Genomic DNA, 18,330 nt, shown 5'->3' on the forward strand with positions numbered 1-18,330 from the left:
GGAGTGAGGAGGTAGGAAAGAGGAATGTGGGAGGCTGAAACCAATAGAATAAGAAAATATCATATACATGATAATATGTATATATTATACAGACACAATAATCATTACAGACTCCTCACTCAGCACAGGGAACCCTGCAGACGTCATTTCATTCAATCTGCACAGAAAGCCAGCAAAACAGGCATTGACATCTTTATTTTAAAGATGAGAGAAATGGATTCTATAACTACCATGGGCTCTTTCTAAGTGGTCCTCTCTTGTGGGGGCTCAGGGATCACTTTGCACCAGGCCCTGCCAGCAGAGAGGAGGATGTTTCTGAATGTGTTTTGTTTTTGTTTCTGTTGTTAGCATTTATAGAAGCTTTATTCACAATAGCTACAACCTGGAAACAGCTGAGATGTCCTTCAACGAATGAGGAGATAAACACTTTATCCATAAAATGGAACATGACTGAGAAATAAAAGGGAATAATAATACAACAATTTCAATCATTTCAAAGACATTATGCTGAATGAAGAAAACTACTCTGTGAAGGTCACATACTGTCTGATTCTATTTATATGATATTTAAAATTTTTTTGTTTTAATTATATATGACAGTAGAATGCACTTTGATATATCGTATATAATGGAGTATAATTTCTCATTCTTTGGATTATACATGATATAGAATCCCACCGGTCATATAGTTACATATGTACATAGGGTAATCATGTCTGATTAATTCTATTATCCTTCCTATCCCTATCCCCCTCCACTCCCTTCACTACCCTTACCTAATCTAAAATAATTCTGTTCTTCTCTAGCTGCCCCCGCACCCCCGCCACATTGTGAATTAGCATCCACATATCAGAGAAAACATTTGGCTTTTGGTGTTTACTCAACTTTAAAGAAGAATGAAATTATGTCATTTGCCAGTAAATGGATGAAGCTGGAGAATATCATGCTAATCGAAATAAGCCAATCCCCCCCAAAAACAAAAGCCAAGTGTTTTCTCTGACTGTGGTTTTTAATAACCAGAGTTACTTTCCCTAAAGAAAGTGCTCATAGCCTTCCCGGAAGCCCCTGCTGTTGGTAAACTTGGTCTTGCCCTAGAGCAGCAGAATGAGTCCGGTGCCTTAGACCAAAGGTCTGTTGGATCTGCTTGACTGTGATCAGAACAGAAACCATAGAGTGTCTTAATGGTTGGCTTCTGGATCCTGTTAGAGAATACATTCATATTTGATTAATGCTGATTGAGTACTTGTCAGGAGTTGTGGGCTGAGCAGGGTTCCTGGTAGGCAGCTCGATATGTCTTCGGTGGAAACAGGGCTGCCCTCAGCACATGCTCTTCTGGTATTTAGGTGGTCAAGTGGCTGACGGCGATGAGACGACGGAAGGTCTGGCTACCTCCATTATTCTTTAAGCGGTGCATTAAAGAGTCAGATGACCTGGTCCCTCTTGGTTTGCAGTAAATCCATCTCTTTTTCTCTGTTGCCATGGAAGTTGTATCAAAATATGTGTCTGTCTATTGTCAGCCTGGGTCCTTGTGTCACAAATAGAGAAAGAGGAAAATAGAAAAGAAAACCCAAATATAGGAATCGAAACTGACTTCAGCTAATCTTTTATTGCTTGATTCTACCCAACTAGTAGTGTTAGAGTCAGCCTGAGATGGCCTAGGGAGCCCATTGTCTTTCTGATTCTCTCTTCGATGACAGGAGGGCCTTAGCTTGATATTGGTCATAGAACTATTCGCACCATGAAAATCTGTAAACACCACCATTTAGGGCAGTTTTTTTCCTTTTAAAAAGCCAGTTTATCAGCAAATCTTTGTCCCCAATACAGATATTTTGTGTGAGTGGGACCATAAATGATTAAAATAAGTAACCAGAGAAATATTAATATTTGTTAGCATTCATAGTTAGGCAATGCTTAACAAGGAAATACAGTAAAATCATAGATCTGGGTATTGGAAGAGACAGTAGACATTAACCAGAATGTTGGTCCATTTGGCAGATCAGGAAACTGAATTGGTCCTGATCAAAGAGCTCTGTACCCTTTTCCTTGGATCCAATCCAAATCAACCTGGAGATGCCTTTCTGGGTTTTCCCCTAATGTCACAATTTTGGGGTTTTAAAATTGGGTGTCCCAAAACAGGCTATTCAGAGTTGCATTGCAGAGGCTTGTGGGAGACAGAGTAAGGGACTAAACCCAGGATACAGGGGTCAGGGTGGACATGCCAGGGATGTTTCCCTCTGCCTGGACTTGTAACAATTAACAAGGAAAATGATTGCTATTTCTCACCAGTCCTTTTTTTCATTCCAAACCACTTTTTCATACCAAGCATGGAGATCTGAGGTCCAGAGATGAGGTCAACTGCAGGCCATTATAGGACCCTCAGCTGCAGAAGCTCCCAGGCACATGCATGGGCTCGGCCTCTCAGAAGGAAATGCGGAACAGAGGAGGGTGCCTTACCACACCAGTGGCGTTCAGGAAATCCTCTTTCCATGACTAACCAAACCAAACAAATTAATTTGTTTCAAAAATTAATATAAGCAGAAAATCTACCACAAAACAGCCTGTAAGAGGGGAGGTCTTGTAATTAGTGTCCAGAAAAGAACATACAGATTGTTTCTTCTGTCAACATTCCCCTGCTCTGCTCTGCTGGCCTCCGCCCCACACTGGGCCTGTTGAAGCATGAAGCTGGGGAGGTCGAGCGTCCCATATGGACCAAATCCCAGATGTCACTTTCCTTCTTCCAGCCCACAAGCCACTGAACCGTGCAGGGCAAAGGTTAGAATTATAGTCCTTGGCCATTCTTTTGTGTTCCTGGGAGATATCTTCTTTCTCCACGTCTCTCTAGCCTGCATATGCGACTTCCCACCCCTCGTACTGTCTTGCAACAGTTCTTGCAAAAATAAACGAACTTGCAATTAATAGCTTACATATGAACTCCAGCATGTTCTAGAAGCTGAGTTCTTGTACTCAACAACCTGAGGCGAAGCTGTTTAGGTGTTCAGTTGTCCCTTGGTGTCTGCCAGGGGTGGGTTCCAGGATCCCCAAGGATACCAAAATCTTTGAATGTTCAAGTGCCTTATATTAAATGGCTAATACATGCCCTCTCATTAATCTCAGGCTGTTAATGTCGACTTTAAATCATCTCTAAATTATTCATAATGCCTCGTACAATATAAATGCTGTGTAAATTGTTGTTATACTGTATTGATTAGAAAATAATGACAAGAAAATGCCCTAACATGTTCTGTGCAGATGCAAATGGTTTTTGGAGCATTTTAGATCTGCGTTCGATTGAATTTGAGAATGCATAACTTGAAGACACAGAGAACTGATGGGTATCATATGGCAGCAACTGCAAATTTGAGTTTCTGATTTTAGGGGACCCCCACAGCAATGGCTGTAGATGAGTGTAGCAGATATTTCTAACATTATTTTTTTAAATCCACCTTTGCACTCTCCCTCCTTCTGAAAACTTCCCAGCCATGGCTTTCGGAAAAAATTAGTTCGCTCTTGATCTCTCAGGGAGCTTGAGCGTTGAAAAGGGGCAATAGGCAGCGCAAGACATCAGGCAATGGAGTGGAAAAGTTAGAGGCAGGGAGAGGAGCCGGGATTCCCGTGGCCTGAGGCCTCGGCTGCACTGAAGATGGAAGACAGGAGAGGCAGGCAGAAGGAAAGAGGGGAAGGATTTTGTCACTGATCGTTACTGCTTTAGAGATTCAAGAAGCAGCAAGAACTGAGCTTGATTCCAAAGGTCTGAGCCTGAGTCATGGAAGAACGTGAGTACTGAAATCAGGTCAAGAAGAGGCAAATTCCCTGTTCCTGAAATCTCCTCTGCAAGCTGTTTCTCAGGTCTAGGACCTGACCTAAAATGGCCTTGAAAACCTGGTGGAATCAAAAGCCTCTGAGAAGCTGAATTTGAAGACTGAGAACAGGGCTTTGTGGACCCAGATGAGAAGGTGTGGTCAGCAGCTGCAGGGCCAACCAGAATAATAGAGTCTGGAAATTTCCCAGCTACAACCAATAGGATGAACCCCCTTTATTCAGATGCCTAAATTCATTTGCTACAAGTCTATTGGGGAGACTTGAGTGTTTCTCCTGTCTTCTTACAGTCGACCTATAATAAAGTGTTTTTGTGAAGAAACTGGTGTTATAGTACTGACTTCTTTGCCCAGTGGGCAGTGAACCCTGGCTGGGCATCAGTTCTGTGACCTGACTGAACTGAGAGATGACCAGAAGATTGGTAAAGCACACTTCTGGATGCGTCTGTGAGGATATTTCCACAGACAATTGGCATGTGGGTCAGTGAACTGAGTAAGCAAGACCTGTGTTAAACGGAGCAGCAACATCCGATAGGTAGGGGGTCAAGCAGAGCAGAGTGGAAGAGGAAAGCTCTCACGTGCGCTGCACTCCATTCTCCTTGACCAGGTGGGTTTTGCTGTTGCCATTGTCCATGGACCTCGGACTCTAGCTTCTTCTGCTTTTGAAAGTGGACTTGAGTGGAGTCTAGAGTGGCTCGTGGGCCTCAGACTAGGGCAGCATCATTGGTCCTCTTAGTTCGGCTTCCAGCTTCTTGGACTGAGAAGCAACTGGTTTCTTCAGGTCTCCAGCCTGCAAATGGCCATCATGACCCAGCAAATTAATCAGTCCCCTCTTACACTCTCACACACACACACACACACACACACACACACACTCATAATATTAGTTATCTGCTATGTTCCTCTGGAAATCCCTAATACAAGTACTACTGGCAGAAGAAAAACAAAATACAACAGGTGCTAGGAAGGAGAATTCTTTGAAGAGAACTAGAATTACTAAACATGGATTTGGTGGAACCAGTCCACAGTAGTGATCTTCCTAAGATTAAATAACAATTAAGCATGAACCTGTTGCAGGGGTTGTGCTGAAGGCTGAAGAAAGCAAAACATAAACAGTTTGTCCCCACTTTCCCTCTTCTCAGGGACCTGTTATAATCATTGACAGGTTACTGTTACTGTGCATTTATTTTTCTTGGAACAGAGCAGGATTCTTATCAGCTACCTTATGAGGTTCCACAGCAGAGTGAGACCACATGGGAAGCTTCAGTTCCAGGTAGGCTTATTGCTATAGTTGGATCTGAAACCTTCAGGAGTGAAGGTTCAGGTGTTGAAGACCTTGTCCCCAGTGTAGCAATGTTCAGATGAGGGGCTTTGGGATGTGATTGACTCATGAGGGCTCTAACCTGATCCATGGATTAATACATTTGATGGATTAGCAACTCGAAGGGGCTGCTGGGAAATTGCGGCAACCCTAGGCAGGTGGGCATGGTAGGAGAAGGTAGGTCACTGGGAGTGTGCTTGTCTCTTGTCTCCCTCTCTCTCCTCTCTCCTCTATTCTCTCATCTCTTCCTGGCTGCCTTGAGCTGAGAAGCTTTCTTCTACCCTACCCTTCTGCCATGATGTCTCTGCTTTGGCATCAGCTCACCCAGGACTAAAACCTCTGCAATCGTGAACCAAAATAAAGCTTTCCTCCTCTAAGTCGTTTTCCTCAGGTATTTGTCACAGTGACACAAAGCTGACTAACATATATATCCTGAATCACGTTCTTATTCCACCAACACTGAGTATCCTCTAGGCCGGTCACTTGATTAGGTCCAGGGGGCACAGCCAGCGGGCTGAGTGTCAGTCTTGGGCTACCACCACAAAGTGCCACAGCCTGGGAGGTTTAAACAACAGAAATATTTTCCCTCATGGTTTTGGAGACTGGCAAGCCAAGATCAAGGTGTGGGCGGGGTTGCTGTCTTCAGAGGCCTCTCTCTTTGACTCGTAGATGGCTGTCTTTCTCCCTGAATCTTCATAGGGTCTTCCCTCTTCTCACATAGACATTTGGGTTAAAGCCCGCCCGAATTACCTGATTCTACCTTATTTGCCTCCTTAAAGATCCAATCTCCAACTACAGCCACATTTTGAGGTACTGGGGGGTTAGGATGTCAACATATAATATATTACAACCCTTAACAGGCCCTGCCTCAACCCCTCACCTTGACAGGGTACATTCTGAGGGATTCTTTATAGCCAGAAGCCCCACCCTATTCCACCCCCCAATTCCGAGGGAGGCCCTGCGTGGACAGGGGGAGAACATCTGAGCTCCTGATAACCATCCGCTGCCTGAGAGGAAAACCCACCTGTGGCGCGGCGGCCCGTCCCTCTGCCGAGGTTCTGTACCTTTGCCTCTTGATAGACATGGACAGAATGAAAGCAGTGAGTTTTTTCCCTGACACAAATGAAGTGATGGGCGCCACGTGACGTGTCTGATGGGAAGAGCCTCTGGCCCTGGGGCTTCCCACAGTGCGTGGGACTGAGGGGGGTCCTTCCTGCCTCCACGTTGGGCCTGAAGGGTTCTGACTGGGTCGCTGGAGCATGTCCCCTCCCTCTGCCATCACTGACGTCCCACTCGCCCATTTATTCCTCTTCAGCCAAAATTTGCTGCTATTTAATGTAACAGGAGAAAAATCTCAAGATTGACTGAAAGCCAACTTTCCTAGTGGTCCCCAGTTGTTTCTCTGTAGCGTGACTACAAAGTCTTTCTCTGACACCCTCCTGGACTCCATTCTGAGACCAGCTTCCTTCCTCTGGAATATCTTCCCTGCCTCAAAATTACCCAGCCCAAAGCTCAGGGACTTCTAAAGGCTGGATGCATGGCACTTCCCTGAACCAGACTCAGCTCTCCTCCAATCATATTTTCTAAGTTCAAGTCCTTTGCTATAAGTTTTTCTCAGAATTCACAGGTTTTTTTTTTTTTTTTTTTTTCATAACATTCTTACATTTTTTTTACACCTCTTCCCTAGAGCTACCCAGAATTCTTAGCCTCCCTGGGTGGCATGGAATCCAAACTCATAGTTCCATGACTCAGACAAATGTTGGTACAACGTCATTTTATCCAAAGCCTAATTAGACATGATTACTCCAGCCCTAAACAGAACACATCTGGTCATGAATACACCTCTGGTTATAGAAGAGCAAGCAAGCACGCTGCAGAGAGTGTGTATACACAGGGAATATTTTCCTTTTGGAAGGATAGGTCCCATGAGCTTACTAGATCTTTTTATTTGTTTTCAAATTCCAATACTCATGCCTGAATTGCTGACAAGAACAGATCTTTTCCAGGAGGGTTGGCAACAGTGTTTAACAGTGTTTAAAAATCAGACAATAGATTGTTAACATTTAAGCCAAGTGGTAAAAAGTTGAAAGAACCCACGGTAGGCCAACAACTCCCTTAGGTACTTTCTTGTCAAGCCAGTATGGGACACTGCTTAAACTCAGGCTTGGTGGTTAAGGCTATTTTTACAAAGTTATTTTATAATATATTGCTTAAGAGGATAAAACTATTTCCTTGTAAAATTGAGATCGTCTTAACGTGAGCACATCAGACTGCAGGCTGAGGATTCCCTTCCTTCTGTGTGTAATCAGGACATCTGGCAGGTTGGCTTCCCTGGAAGAAGAATTTGAAGTGGAAATTTACCTGAGAGGTTGACTCAGGATGCTCTCAGGATCCACACCTATGGGGAAAGAAGGAGAAGTTGGGATGCAATAAAGTCACCTCAGTTGACGGCTCAGGAGGCTGAGGCAGGAGGATCACGAGTTCAAAACCAGCTTCAATAAATTAAGGAGCCCTAAGCAACTCAGCAAGACCCGTTCTCTAAATAAAATACAAAAAAAGGGCTGGGGATGTGGCTCAGTGGTTAAGCACCTCTAGGTTCAATCCCCAGCACCAAAAAAACAAAACAGAACCAACCAACCAACCCCCAAGGGGATGATCCTTCAGACATCTGAGATTGCAGGGGTGACCAGGCATTTATGTATGGTGCCTTGGCAGCTGTGGGCTGTGCTGCCCTGGGGGTGGGGGGAGAGTGACCTTGAGTGAGTTGTTCTTATTAGCAAAGCTAATTCTCAAGAGCATCATTGAGCATTCTATTTTTCATTTTTGAGGGGGAATCTGGGTAGTAGCACAGTATCTATGACATTTTCTTCTGTCTCATGGAGGATTATTGAAGAATTTGTAGGTTGAAATACTAGTGGTAAAATATATTTGTCCTTATCCCTGGGAGATGGGTTCCCTGAAGATTCCTCAGATCTGCAAAATCCATGGATGCTCCAGTCCCTCCTATAACAGGGCAGAGTATTTGTAAGCGACCTATATATATACTCTTAGGCACTTTAAATCATCTCTAGATTACTTAAAATACCTAATACTGCAAGTGTTAGGTAAATATTTGCTATTCTGTATTGTTTAGAGAATATAAGAAAAAAGTCTGTACATATTCATTACAGTCACATTGTTTTCCAGATATTTTCAATGTACAGTTGATTAAATTGTACCTATCGATATGGTGGGCTGACTGTAATGGCAGAATCAGGGACATGAGTAATAGAAGACTTGACTACAGTGGATTGAACACAGAGTGGTTTATTTTGTGTTATGCAGAAAGCAGCCTGCAGGTAGGCACAAGGAGTGGTCCCACAGGCCTCGGCAGCAGGGGATTCCAACTCCACCTGCTTCCCTGCAGTACCATCTCCTTGCTACCCAGCTCTCAAGCTTGTTCTCTTGTGACTGCCTGGTTGCTACCTATTTCTAGGAAGGAATGAGGGGAGGGTAAGAGAGCCAAGTGCTTTCCGGGGGTGGGTGTTGCTGTTTTCATTTTGAGAAGGGACATCCTTCTTGGGGATATCCTTCTACCTGCAGCTTAATAGCTAGCAGTGGGTCACATTGCCACTCCTAGAAAAGAAGGTGAAAGAGGTGAAATCTAGTGATGGTAGCCACAGGAGAATCAGGATTCTCTGAATCAGGAGGAAGGGAAGCATAGATACCAGGCAGGCAATAAGCAGAGTCAGTCTGCATCCCAGGGTGCCAAGTGGAGCCCTTGACTAAAAATTCAGTGACTGAGGCTCAACACCTCATCTCTCTTTCCCTTCCTCCCTTCCTCTGTCCCTTCCTTGAAGGATGTTTACTCTGTACCTATTTGATTGGGTAAGAGTATAAAGGAGAGGAAGTTGTTGAAGATGATTCCTAGACATTTGCTTTGGTGAGCCAGTTTTGTTGGTCCCCAAGGAGGAGGAGGAGAAGCACATATCTGGCTACTGTTGAGACTAGGTCCTGAGAGACATGCAGGTGGAGATGCCCCACAGACCTGCGGATAACAAGAAAGAGACCGAGAAGGAGTTTTGGGGCTAGAGACACAGGTTGTGAAGTCCTCAGCCACATGCTTGGATAAGATGTTAGAATTATGAGAAGAAGGCCAAGAACTATCAGAGAACATTCTCTTCATTAAATTGAATTCTACCTTTGTCATTCAGGAAGTGGTTGCTCCCTTTTCTGAACTCTCTTTAGGGCTTTCATCTCTGTCCCACCCACTTGATACCTGCCATAGACTTACCAATATAATTGCAGATTAATTTCCCTCCAAGTCAGGTGAGCCCCATGGTTAGGTGACTCTTGATGGATGAACATTCATGGAGCCCCTACGCTTCCTCTCTTGTGCTTCCATCTCTCTCAGCATGCTCTGAGGTGTGTCCATTGTACCTCAGCAAAAAGAAAAAAAAGAGAGAGAGAGAGCGATGGAGACAAGACTGGGATTCAGGAAATCTGGGAAAAGCAAGTTAGGGGGCCCAGCAGGACATTTTGAAGAACTCCATCAAATATCAGCACAAGGCTCTGAAATAGATGCTGAGACGGAGGCTCAGTTGCCTTAGCACACAGTGGACTCTGGATGAGGAAGCTGTGTGAAGAGATTCTGGAACCAGAAAGGGTCACTGGGGAAACCGTGGGGATGATTTGTGACTACGGTGATCTCTGGGTAGCCCTAGGACCCTGTTTTTCAGGTCAAAACAAAAAAGAACAGGACATAATTTGAAGCCCTGCCACAACTGAAGGTTGGGAGGCAGGATGAGAGGAAGTAGACTGAGTGTACTTGGTACATCCTGTTAAGATTGTTCTAGAAACTGGGGCAAGGCACACAGGTGGGAGATGAAGGGGCACTTCAGGGGAAGTGGTCACAGCCTTTCCTCCAGCTGTTGATATTTCTGCATCCTCATGGCCTCATCTGCTGTGCTGGAACGTTCTCCCTCCTAACTCTGCCTTTGGAGGGCGGTGAGGATCTCTCAGTAACCCTTCGAGTCCCCAAGAGAAAATTAAAATTTCCCCTTTTGCAAAGGTATGGCTCAAATCCCAGGTTCCAGGCCTAAAAGGCACTTGAGTGATATTCTTGGGGAACTTCAGAATGTGACCTTATTTGGAATAAGCATCTTTACAGATGCTATGAAGGCGAGAATTTCTAAACCAGATCATCCTGACTTAGGATGGACAAATGAGGGGGTGTCATTATACAAAAGAGAAAAGGAGAAGACATAGCAACACTGGGAGAAGAATATCACATGAGAATGAGGAGAGAGGAGCATCTGCAGATTGAGGAACACCAAGGACTGCTGGAAGCTGCTAGAAGCTAAGAGAGAGGCACGCATTCTCCCTTACAACTCCCGGAAGAACCAGGTCTGCTAACATTTTGATTTCAGACATCTGGCCTCCAGAACTGTGAGAATTTCTGTTTTTTAAGCCACCAGGTTGGTGATAATTTGTTGTAGAAGCCCCAGGAAATGAATGCAGGACTGAACCTAAAAGATTCCTAATCATGCATTAGGCCTGCATTTCCTCCGGACCTGCTCATGGGGACATGTGAAACCCCACTCTAATATTTATTCTGAGTTTCTGTGGTAACTGACTTTTTACATTTTCTCTGTTGTAGATCTAAGGAGATTTATAAAAGCAGGTCTCTCGGTGGCCCATCCTAACAGCTCCAGGGAAGAAGGCACTCAGCTGGGCTCTGAGGACAGCATCTATGAACAGGTAATAATACAATTTACAGGTTTCAAAGTGTTCTCACTTATTTTATTCTCACAGCAACTCAATAAGGAGACAGGCCAAGAACAGTTACTTACTTTACCCAGGAAAAAATGGAAGCTTGGAGAAGTAGAACTATGTTACTTATCCCATTATTTGCTAGTATTTGCTAGTACATTTATGATAAAATCCATGAGGATCAAGTTCTTTCTTTCCCCTGTATCAGATAAGGGTATATTTGGAAGCAAGTAGGAGGAATATTAACTAGTGGTGGCTTTGGGAAGTGAGGGTTTGTTCATTCCACAAAATAATAGCTAGAGGAGGCCAGGGCAGGGCTGATGTGTGGCCCTGGCACCAGGGATGGGACTCTGTTTTCCGCTATGTTCACTTAGCACACAGGGCTCTTCCTAGACCTGTCAACCCTTGTTTTCCAGTATGGGGCTGTGCCTCCAGGCTGCGAGAGTGGGAAGGGAGAGCAAGAAAGGACCACGGGGCAGCAGAGCGCCAGGCTTCCTCTCTGCCCTTTATTCTTAGATTCTGCCTCTTCCCAATGACTTCTGCCTGCCTATCACCAGTGAGAATTGTGTCACCCAACAGAAAGCACCCCTGTGGAGTCAAACTGAGGAGGGAGGGGTGGATATTGGTAGATGGGCGGCCATGTTGACTCAGCCCTGTCCCAAGTGTCAGCTAAACACGGAAAAGGAAGTTCCTCCTGGCTTGGAATGTCAGGGACGGCCTCATGAGTGAGGTTTGGAGTGGAAATCTCGCCAGAGTCAGTGTTGCGGTATTCTATGTTCCCTAAACCCTGCACAAGTTGGCACTGGATGTTCGTTTGTTCATTTAAAAAAGTGCTAGTGTGTATATTTGAGGTTTGCGATATGGTGTTATGAGTCTCATGTAGTACAATGTCTAGTATTGATTAACAAGTCCATCGTCTCACACAGTTACCTAGGTTGTGACCACATCCACTGATATCTACTTATTCAACAAAAATCTACTTATTCGTTTTAGTCTTCATGTTGTACATTTAGACTCATTTATTCTTCTTATCTGGCATTTTGTGTCCTTGATCTATATCTCCCCATTTCCTCCTTCCATTCTTTGTGTGGATTTGAGCTTTTCTTTAAAAAAAAAAAAAAATCCACGTATAAGCCAGGTCATGCAGTGTTGCATTCCATCTTATCTCACTTAGTTCCACACCTCCTAGTCCCTCTGTGTTGTGGCAAATGGCAGGGTCTCTTTTTTAAAGTGAGTATGGTATTCCATTGTGTATATGTTCCATGTTTTCTTTATCCATTCATCCAACTGTGGGCATTTAGGTTGTATCTGCACCTCGGCTCTCAGGAATAATGCTACAATGGACATGGGAGAGCAGACATTTTTAGGAAGCAATGATTTCATCTTCCTTTTTCCAAGGAAGACATAAAAATGGCCAATGGGTATATTGAAAGGTGCTCAGTTTCACTAATGGGAAAGTACAAACTAAAACCACCATGAGATATTATGCCACACCTGTAAAAATGGTAATACCAAAAAAGATAAGAGACAACAAGAATTGGCAAGGGTGCAGAGAAAAAGTACCCTAATGCACTGTTGGAGGGATTGTAGACTGGCACAGCCACAGTGGGCAACTGTAGGGTGGATCCTAAGTATATTAAAAATAGAATTACTGTATCATCTAGCAATTCTTTTTCTGGGTATATACCCAAAGGAGATGAAATCAGTTATTTTTGTTTCACTTGTGAAGTCTTAGGGAGAGCTGTTAACTTATCGTTAAGAATATTATTAAGAGTCACAGTAAGTATAATAATGATGATGTTAAAAAGAGTCGTCAATATCTACCTGCTCATGAGGTTCTTTGTCCTAAACTTTAACAACACTATATGTTAGGTGGAAACAATCAATATGGTCTTATCCATTAATGTGACAGGTTTGAATCTCTGACATTTTATTTAGTAGGGAGAGAGAAAGCATTAAGGGTGAATATTTTTGACATCTTGTTTAAAAATTAATATCTTCTGACATCAGCTCATTAGAACAACAAAATGTAATATGAAAACTATTTTGTTTTCCACCCATTTCTGTAATTTGCTTTGCTGTGAAAATTTCAGATACCAAACTGAAACACTAGAGAAAATTTGACTTCCAAAAATAACACTGCATCTTTCTGGAGACCCACGGGAACAGGCAGAGGATGATTTGATGGGGCACTTGTTCCTGTCCCTGCTGGTGACAATCTGCCATTCTGCCTTGGAAGTTAATGGATGACTAAGTTATGGGGGGGGTCCCAGATCTTTCGCCTGAAGAAAGACCTCTTCTTGGCCTCTGAGCATAGGTGAGTTTGCTGTAGAGACATGAGGTTTTGACCTAGGGTCCCTCAAATGGCAGGGACCTGGTCTCTGCAAAGACTTACATAAGTACCTTTGTAAACCCCATGTTTCTGACAATTAATAAGAAGAGTCTTTTTAAAGAGGCTCCCCCAAGGAGTCTAACCTTGGGTCCAGCTGGGACGACCTTGTCGGCAAGCATTTTCTGAGATGCCAGAAGCATCTGCCTTTCCTCCCCTTCTCTCTGTGGTCCTGAGCATGGAGCATTTCTGTCCTTCATGGTGCCTATGCCCCTCTGGGCTGCAAATTCGCTGGGCGAGGAGAGGCAGCTAGGTGCCCACAGCTGAATCTTGGGTGCTTTACGCTAGACAGGCCTGCACAGACAGCTGCTCTAAGAAGCGTGTTGAAGGAGGAGAGCCAGGTGGGAAAACTCTTTGCCACTAAAGGATCAGAAAATAGGCTAAATATGTATCTTTTAACATGAGGGAAGTGTGCTTGGGAAAGCTTCTTTGAAACCCCAGACTAGAAGTGGATTAGCCTGTCTCTGAACCCCTAGACACCCTGACCCTAATGAGCTCATCAGACCCGCTGCATTATAACAGTGCAGATCATATGTCCCTTATCTGGATTTCAGAGTTTTCTAGATTTGGGACTATTTGCATACACATCATGAGGTATTTTGGGAATGGGAGCCAAATTGAAACATAAAATTTATTTATGTTTCACGATAGTCTGAAGGGGGTTTTCCACAAATAATTTTGTTCATGAAACAAAGTTTTGTGGTGGGGAATTTTCCACTTGTGGCACCATATTGAAGCTCAAAAGGTTTCTGATTTTGGATTTTCTGATTAGGGACGCTCCACCTGTGTGTGCTCATATGTGTCATCCCTGGGCTCTCCCGCAAGTTCCTTGAGGATGTTATCTTTTATCTTCTCTGTGCCCAAGACCAGGGCTCCCCATGGGGAATGGAAGCAGTAGACCCTAAAACAATTTGCTACATCCTCAATATCTTACTGCCCTCCCGACACACACACACACACACACACACACACTCCCTTCTCAAACAGGTGGGTTAGAAGAAAGGATGGGGACAGTGTGGTGTCTCTCTGGAGAGGCTGCCATTGTGGTGACTTCCTTGTAAACCTGCCTTCCTTCACAGAGTGAGGGGCAGCACCAGCTTTCTGAGTTGCAGCTCCAGGTGGTGACTGACAGTCTGAGAGTTTCAGGACAGCCCAGCAAGGATCCTACCATCTGCTCCACCATCTTCACTCACCAGCGCCCCTTAAACCTGCATCCATTTGGGTGTGAGAGGTTTTCAGATTGGAGTCCTGCTTTTAAAGTAAATCCTCTATCTTGGTTATCAGCTAATGCCTTAGCAGGATATTGGAAGGAATGAGACATTAGGCACCAAGAGGACTGGGGACAGAGAGGGAGGAGAGGCAGCTGCATGGATGCCGGGGCCTGTCCTGGGTGGCTTCTTTTCTCTGGGGACTCAGGCTCACAGGCCCCAAAGCTCCCAAGCCTGGCAGACTCAGCCCTCAGTACTGCCTGAGAGAAGGCTTGGGGCTGGAAAAGCCCATGGAGGTCAACACATGGATCCTTGAGCATCATGCTGGTCTTTTCTGGAGGATCCTGCAGTAGGCGACACTCAGTGACCAACTGACAGCACAGCATATGCTTCTCAGCAAGCCTGGCTCAGAGCGCAGTAGGGAGCAGGGGCCTTAACTTGCCCAGGGAGAAGTTCTGCCAAGGAATCAGCAAACCTCCTGTATTCACTAGGAGCCAGTTAAATGCCAGGTCCTGGTGAATCAGACCATGAATATCACTTTGTCCAGATCCCTCTGTCCTTCCTTGGTCCCCAGGATGCCCAGGCAGGCCAACTCATACAAGGAACCCAGGCGGGAAAACTGGAAGTTATGATCAGAGGGCTAAAGTTCAAGAAGAGGAAATTCATGTCTAGCCTGCTCAGTTTCCATACTGTCCACACTTAATCAATTACCTTGTGACCGAACACTGGCTGTGACCAGCCACAACACGTGTCAGATTAACCTGTTTTTGAATTTTGTTTGATTAGGACTCTATTCTGTGTCTGCTTGGGTCTTATTTTCTGCTTATACAGCATAGTCTTTCAACAATCAAAACAGAAAAGCTAGTCGCAGGGAACTCTGAAGAATACCTGTAACAATATACATTAGCTACGCCTGTAACTTGATCCGGTTCTGGATCTGTTAGGCTATTTTGAGTGCCACCTACGCACTTTATTTATATTTCTGTAAAACTGGCACCAACCCTCCTCCATAAGATTTCCATGAGAATTCAATGAGATAATTGACTTTGAATGCAGGGCTTGGCGTATAGTTAGCCTTTGTTAGAACAGAGTCAACAATAAAATTAATAATTGTTTCATATAATTACTAATAAAAAACCTTGCAATAGACTCGAGGCGAGCACAGGGCAGGAAAGGCCACCTGGGGAATTTCTGAATTGAAGTAAGATTTTCTTGATGAAGTCAGGTAGGGCTGGCTTGTCCCTTTCAGGGATTCCCAGGGGCATGAACTCAGCCACCTGTTAAGTTGCCGCACTCACAGGCAGGCCGCTCTTTGCTTTCAAAGGTGTGTGCCGTTTGAATGGGGGAGGAGCGACATGCAGCCACTCTTGATTTTCTGGACAGAGCTCACCCTCTTATCCATCTTCAGTACCCCGACCCTTTCCGGGGAGGAATATCTTCTGAAATACCTGCTCTCTTAGAAAGGGTAGCCCGACCTGGACAGCAGTGAATTCCAGAGTCCTCTAGCAGAGGGGTACCAAGAGGGCTTCTGCAGGTCTCAGCCCAGTTAAAGGAATGTCAGGTCAAGCTCAGGCAGGAGCAAACAGCGCCCCTTCATCGACAGGTGTCTGCCTTGCCCAGCGGGCAGGAATGGTGGGTGGTGACCTGCTGTCTCACTGGCTGACCCCTGCAAAGAGCCAGGCAAGTAGATGAGTGTGGCCAGCAGGCCCTACAGATCCTCCAGCTACTGAAAAAGCCTGTCTGGTCTTGAAGGCGTTAGGCTGGGTGAAACCTTCGGTTTTGAACCTGCTCTCCTTTGGCTATTCGGTGATTCTGGCATATCTGTGTCTTTGGACACAGTCTCCTGCCCCCATCTTTGTTCTGCACCTGCAAATTCAACCAACCATGGATCAAAAATATTCAAAAAAAATTTGCACCTGCACTAAACATGTACAGACTATTTTCTTGTCATAAATTATATGGTATAATAACCATTTACATAACATTTACATTGTAGTAAGTGCTACGAATTTTCAAGAGATGATTTGAAGCACAGGGGAGTACATGCACATATTCCATTTAATGTGCAGATATATTCCTCTTTATATACTGAACTGAGCATCCGGGGATTTGGGTATGGGTGGAGTTTTAGAACAAATCCCCTGTGGATACTGAGGAATGACCAAACATGTCCTAAACACAGAAGCAGGAAATGGTTTAACTAAAGCATAATCTGTATCTTTGTTAGGAATGAGGACGAAAATAGAAGAAAGGGTCATTGACAATCCTCTTTGCTTTAGCCTCAGCAGTGGCAACTCAGATCCACAAGTCAGTCCGTGGCCGAGCTGGACAGGTGAGCGGGATGTGTTTGGATTACTGATTTGACCATGATGTTGCTCTTTCCTTCTTTCCTCAATTATTATTTTTTGTGCTAGTATCTATTAATCACCAATTGTGTGCCTGGCACTGTGCTAGGCACCATGGCTGCTGGGCCCTGGGACTGCCCTCTGAGAGTTCACGGTCTGGGCTCAGATCCTTCCCTTACATTGGCATCTTGTGTGTCCTAGTGAAACTCCCAGCACCTCAATTCCTCCCATGCATTTTCAAATTAATGAAAGAAATAACTGGTTTTCCCATGTGATGGACAAGCCAGTTATAAAGAAAGATCTCCAAGATCAATTTCACAAACAATCTGAGCAATGACAACATGGCTTGAATGAGCCTACAGCCATCTGTGGCAACTCCTTTGAAGGACAACACTCATTTGGAAACTGGTGTGTTCCTGAATAAGCAAAATGAAAGCTGAACTTCCTTACCCCATTAGCCACACCTTGCACAGGTCAAATCTCATTGCTCTGCATGCCAGGAGGGAGTCCGGTTGAACTGGAAACTTCCTTGGTGGGATATTGTTTCAGTCTGTAACAAGATGATCATTAGTTGGTACTAAGTAATCTTTTGTCACATATTTTTCATTGTAATTAGGATTAGGTTTACATGTAATTTATGCAACAGTCTTCAAAGTATTCTTTCATTGCTAAGGGATAGATTGAGACAAACAATTTCTTAGCTTCTTCTTCCCCTGCCAGGTGTGGAGTCTGGCAGGGAGGTAAAAACCAGTGTTCCCCGAATTAGTAAAATTAAGCAGATATGCAGAGATGGTGCCTGTTGAACTCATTTTCCATAGGAACTTTAAAAAGAATATGCTTGTTTTTACTAGATATTCAAAGTGAATTTGTGATTCAAATGAGCTTCAGCAACACATAGGAAAGACAGACAAGCAAAAAGAAGAAAAGAATCATAAAACAGCTGCCATTCCTGGGTTTCCCCTTGGTGCACATGTGCGGGTGTTTGTGTCTGTGTCCGGGTGACGGAGATCTTGGGTCGCAGGTTGAGCGCTCGGAGAACTTGGAAGTGCTTGGCTGTGTGGTGGGTGAGGCTTGCCAAAGCCTGTTTGCAGGAGGAGCAATCCAGGTGTGGGCTGGAAACACCCTGAAGGGAGAGGACAGGCCCAGGCGTGTGTTGGACCCACTGACCAAGTGTTAGCCATATGGAGGCGGGAGGTTCAGGTCCAGGGTGCACGGCTTCCTCAGTTTACCTCCTGGGCCCCTGGAGCAGGACTAACGAGGAGAATGACCAAGTCACTTCCAGACTTATTTGAAGGTGACCGTGAAGGGCTGGGATTCTCATATAGCAAAAGGACACAAAGCCACACATTTTAGCTACCATTTTTAAAGTGACTCCCTTTCTCCCTGGAGGCTGGTAGTTTAGAGAAATTTGTGTACTTTGTAAGCCTGTGTGTGTGTCTGAGTGTGTGTATATGTTTGCTTTTAACAAAAGGAGCTCAGATTGTACTTTCAAGCTTGTAAG

Source organism: Sciurus carolinensis, chromosome 7 (genome assembly GCF_902686445.1).
Source record: "Sciurus carolinensis chromosome 7, mSciCar1.2, whole genome shotgun sequence".
Classification (NCBI taxonomy): domain Eukaryota; kingdom Metazoa; phylum Chordata; class Mammalia; order Rodentia; family Sciuridae; genus Sciurus; species Sciurus carolinensis.